We start from the raw sequence: 6,065 nt of genomic DNA, 5'->3' as shown, positions 1-6,065 counted from the left end.
ACACACGGCTACTGCTATAGTATGTTAGATTAACCCTTTGTACCTAGGAAGCTCTTCTAAGCTGAAGCTAATCGTACAGCAGCAGCAGCAAGAATGAAAAATCAAAAATGCTCTCGGCCTGAAGGCAGTAAGAAGGTTTCATGATGTTATGCAGTGAGAAAAGACAGGGTGAGAGATAGGAGAGTTGGGAAGTAGTATGAGGAGGTGTTGAAGAGTGGGGACAGAGTGAATGAAGGGTAGGGAAGGCAGAACGCATTGTCAGGAAGTGGTTTGATGAGAGAGGAAAGAGTGGATAGGGGGATAAGCAAGGTAGGAAGCAGTGCAGGTAAAGGTTGTGAGATGCTGAAAGATGAGGGAAGACAAGATAAAGGCTGGGTACTGAAGAGTGAGAAAAGTCTAGGTAAGGGATGGGTTAGGTAAACATTATGTAAAGAAAATTTTGAGGTGTTGAAGAACAAAGAGAATCAAGGTGAGGGAGAAATTTTAGGTTGGATAATTGGTGTGAGAAGGCTAAGTTTTTTTTTTTTTTTTTTTTTAATAATAGTTCAAAATACACTTTTCAGAGTGGAGGGGTTAGTTACAGCCGTATCATACCCCATCATTACAAGAGGCCTCTCCTGAGTTGATTAAAATCATCTAGTAATAGCAGGAATAAATTTAAAAGGACATTACTCAGATTCAAGGGTTGAAGCAAAGCAGAACCACAGCTTGAGAAATCAGGCATGGTGTGCTTATTCCATCAGCCATCTTGGACGCCATACACAAGCTTAAGAAAACATGGATTACAAGATTGTATTTGCTAAAGAAACTAATTATTCTCTGGATTAAATAGTCTTGCCCTGGATCTGTATCTGATGGAACAGTGTAGATTGGATGATGGATGAACTGGGCTGGGATCAAGTTTAAAGCTGAATTACCTAATCCTGGGTCAGTAATTTTCTGATGGGGCAATACAGACTGGAATGTTATATGGATAGACAGATTGGATTCATGCTTAGAGTGAAGACTTTACAGAGATACGTATATTAAATTTTTTACGAATGAGTGCTGTAGGATTTTTAGTTTTATTGCATAGCCATTCAGATGTTTTTCACTCTCTGGTCAAAGGAGCAATGCATAAAATATTTTGTATACTATTTTGCATTGTGGAAGTGGAATTACTGTAATATAAGTGTGGGTGATTGATACAGTGTGCCAGTAAATAGAATAAGAAATGTTAAAAGGGGGAGAAAGTTGTTGAAGATTGTATATTGTGTGGGATATAACTGAGAAGATCGGATCCTTGAATGATGAGTCAACGGATGTCTGGAGAATATAGAATCTTTGAATAATCAGTGAATAGGTGATTGGATTATTTCACTAGCCTTTCTGTTAGCTTCATCTTTTATGTTTCAGACCTTTCCTTCCCTGTTTTATATGAAACTGAAACAGGATGGTGGAATGCTGATGGATGGAGAAAGGTTAGACAAGTAAAGACAGATGTTTACTCATCACACTGAAACTGAATTCTTTTGAGGTGGTGTGATAGGAACACTTGTGATGAAGTACAGGTATTTTATTCTTATGTATGTAATATGATTTTGGGCACAAATTAAGCAATCTGTTCCTTGAAGCCCAGCAGTCCTGCATTCACCATATGGCAGCACACACTTTCACGTCACTTTGTACCAGCTGATGTATAGGGAAGTGGTTTTTTAAAGATGTGATGGGAAAGGTAGATGGTATTGATGTTGTAGCTGGTAATATGGAGTAAGACACTTTCTTTTCCACTAACAAGCTGATTGGCCATTTTAAACCATCAACTAAATACACTTCTCTTGTTAAAAATACTTCATTTACTGACATTTTTAAGTTCTGCCTAGCTCATTTACAAGTCTGGAAAATGGATTGGTTTGAGTTTGTAAGTTTAGCAATGTGTGTGATGTTATAAGCAGTGTGATACAGGATTGAAAAGAATAACAAGCCATGGAATAGTGTAGGTGTTGGTAGAGACTTTATTTTGCAGTGAACTTTAATAATCCAAAGATTCTGGTAGTATTGCTTTTGTTGTGTGCACTAGTGAGGCAAAAGGGTTGTCCATATTAAAACCTATCTATCTATTGCCAGACACCTCAATCCCGTTTGGGGTGGCCACAAACAAATCGCCTCCAAGTCGCCCTGTCCCCCGCCATTTCACTGCCCTGCTCCCAACTCACACCCCCCTCTCTCATATACCTCTCCACCCCATCCCTCCATCTCATCCTCGGCCTCCCCCTCCCTCTTCCCCCCTCCACCTCACTCACATACACTCTCTTCGTCAGTCTTTCACACTCCATCCTCTCCACATGGCCAAACCACCTCAGTGTGTTCCTCATAACGCTTCCTATCACATCCACATCCACACCACAACGCTCCTTTATATCCTCATTCGTCAGCCTGTCTCTCCACGTGACTCCACAGGCTTCTCTTAAATAACTCATTTCCACTGCTCTCACTCTTGACTTGTGTCCTTCCAACAATGTCCAAGCTTCACTTCCGTACGTTAGAGTTGGTATCACAATACTGTCATGTAGTAACTTTTTCACTTCCATGCTCACTTCCCTGTTTCTTATCACTGCTTTCAAGGAACCAGCAACCTTTCTTCCCTGCTGTACCCTTTCAAGCACTTCACCCTCCAAACCTCCATCCTTACTCATCACACTACCCAAATACTTAAACGTACTCACATTTTCCAGTTCCTCACCATCTAACCTCGCTGTACATTCACTAACTTCACCTCTCTCAAAGACCATCACTTTACTCTTCCCTACATTCACCTTTAGGTTCCGTTTCTTACACACTCTCTCAAACTCATCCACCAAGCCTTGCAGCTCCCCTTCGTCTTCACTCAACAACACAGTATCATCTGCAAAACAACAGTACAGGGAGTTTCCAAACACTATCCTCTCTCACCAGGGCCACTCCAACATCCACTACCCTACCTTGTACCTCTTTTATTACCCCATCCATGTACAGATTGAACAACCATGGAGACATGACACATCCCTGTTTCAAACCAACTTTCAAAAAGAAAAATTCACTTAGTTCACCATCCACACGCACTGCAGCCTTCGCACCATCGTACATACGAACTCTTCACAGCATTCAACAACTTCCCATCTACCCCATATATTCTTAACACTTTCCACAATCCTTGTCTATCCACCCTGTCATATGCTTTCTCCAAATCCATGAAAGCCGCATACAACTTCTTTCCCTTCTCTAGAAACTTTTCCACTAAAGATCTAAGAATGAATATCTGATCTACACAACCTCTTCCCTTCCTAAAGCCTCCCTGTTCTTCTCCAACTAATTTCTCTGTTCTTTCTCTAACTCTGTCTGTAAGTATCCTACCATACACTTTTCCTATTATACTAAGAAGACAAATGCCCCTATGATTACCACACACTTCTTTTTCCCCTTTTCCTTTGTACAAGGGAATAATTATACCTGACTTCCGATCCTCCGGGACTCTACCTTCCTCCCAGGCCAATCTGCACATCTTCCACATCCATTCTACTACTATCTCTCCCCCATGCTTCAGCATTTCACCACACACTCCATCAATTCCTGGGGCTTTCCCTGATTTAACTTTCTTCATTGCTTCCACAACTTCTATCCTACTGATTTCTTCCTGTCTTCTCACCTCCCTCCTTCTCCCAGCCATTCCCCAGCCACTTATACTCGCATTACTTCCATCCTCTACGTTCAACAATTCCTTAAAGTGTTCTCTCCATCTATTATATAATCCAGAGTGTTGCTACAGTCAGGCTCCATTGTTTGTGGGGGTTAAGTACCAGAACACCCCATGAATGTTGAATTCCGCGAATAGCCCAAACCTACCAGAGAAGTCACTGATTTCGATGTTATAGCTATTCCTGTTACCTACAAACCCAGTATAACACCTGGAAATGAATTTTGTGAACATTAATACTTCCTAAAAAGACAGTACAGGATGATACACAAGCCATTCTGGGTACAGTGTACTGTACTCACCATATGATGATGATGATGAGAGTTTGCTGTATGCTGAACAGTGCATACCTGTACAGGGTAACTGCATAGTTTAACTGTATAGGACAGTATTTCTCACAGAAAACATGCAAAAAAATTACTTATGAACCATGAGGACCAGCTGATGCTGTGGGAAATGCAGGACATATCTCTAATTTCCCAGAAAAATCCATGAATATGTGAACCCACAAATAATTGGGGTTGACTGTACTGTATATGCTCTAAATTATATAGCCAATCATGAAACACAACCAAATGAAAATTCTCTCCTCCAGTTACAGATGCACAACGAAAGTAATGATATGTGCACATGTCGTATTACAAATGCGCAGACAGCCGTGCCATGTCATAATAATGGAAACTCCAGTTATCAACTCAGGAGTGTTTCTGAGGCTTGTCAGCCACTGTTAGGCCCTGCTTTAGAATGGAATGCCTTGATGAAAAAGAAGAAATGTTAAGGGCAAGCAACCAAACTGGATACTTAACATGATTTTCATGAGTTCACTAGTGATACATCTGAGGCGATGGAATGAGTCCTGTCTGGGAAGCTGTTTTTCAAATACAGTAGAGTCGCAAAACAACGATCTTACAATAACACGAGCATTTAATTTCTCCCATAGCACGATAATATCGCTCAGTTTCATGAGAGACTGTGGGAAATGGGTGTTTTGCTACTGGATTTCCAGATACAACTCGTGTGTTATGCTTCTCTCGGTCACTGATTGGCTTCCTTGACCCGACCCGACCCACTTGACCCCCACACCACATGCCACAGTCTGCTCAGCCCTGCTGCCTACCTCAGTGTTGTTTGAACGGTTGCAGTGATGAGACGTTTATTTGCTTATTTCCTTGCTCCTCGTTTCTTCTCAGAACTCTGAGCACGTAGTTCCAAACTAACTTTAATTATGCCTAAGCACCCTGAAAGTGCTATGAACACAAGAAAAGCATTTATTCTAAATGAAAATGTAAAATTGCTGGACGAAGTAGCGTGTGGTGTGGGAGCTTAAACGCAAACGATGCAAACGATCAGACAGATAAAATGAGTCGGGATATTTACGATGTGCATAGTTTTCTTTGTTGGAAAAAAATGTTAACGATGAAGGAGCAGTAAAATTCATGTATTCGCCATTAGTGCAACAAATGTGATGAAGAAAAAAAAAAAAGCTGTGCTCTATCTTGTTATGAACTGACGGTCTTTGGTCAAGTAAATGGGTCGTACGATACGTGAAGACACTATGTGCTGGCATGAATAGGTAAGATAATTATGTGAGTTCAGTTCTTGTAAATTATACTGTCATCCATCCATCCATCATCCAATCCTACATTGCCCCATGAGGAGCGTAGGAGCCCGGGGCTAGGCAGTTGGTCCTGACATTTAAGATGAGAGTGACCAGCCTCACTCATCCCTGAGTAGCATTACATGAGCAATCAACCCCAACCACCCCTTGGATATAAACCTTCACCGGCTCAATCCGATTGGAGCTCAAAAATTACCCACTAAACCACCATGCACCATAATTTGGTTATTAGGGTACCACCCAACGTAGTAAATGGTTTCCTGGTGTACAGGAGACCATTTGGCTTGTCACTCAGTGTAGTGTCACCCACAAACAGAAGGAAGAGGAAAGATTGAAGACAAGACAGAAGAGGGAGCATAAGGTCACCTGGAGGCAGAAGGATGAGGAAAGAATGAAGGAAAGAAAGACAGAAGAGGATGGAAGGAAAGAAGGATGAATGAGAGGAAGGGGCAGACACCTGAGAACAGCACTACATCAAGTGAGTGGATGGTGAGTGCCCCCACCTACCACAAGCCTTATCTAAAATTCAGTTGATTCATGAATACATTGGTGCCTTTATAATTCACCCTTGGCATCATTTTCTTCTGGAGGGATGAGATATAGCCATGACAAGTGCTTGTGGGCCCTTCGGGCCCCTCACACTTGCTCCTGCGGAGGGCTCTTATGCTACTATAATATATTTTAGTTTTAGCTCTGGGCAAAAAATTCTACGGAGATCCTATGCCAGGAGCTGTG

This window comes from Coenobita brevimanus, chromosome 57 (genome assembly GCF_032717465.1).
Source record: "Coenobita brevimanus isolate Jiangsu-jjx chromosome 57, ASM3271746v2, whole genome shotgun sequence".
Taxonomy (NCBI): domain Eukaryota; kingdom Metazoa; phylum Arthropoda; class Malacostraca; order Decapoda; family Coenobitidae; genus Coenobita; species Coenobita brevimanus.
Note: the sequence above shows the minus strand (reverse complement) of the source record.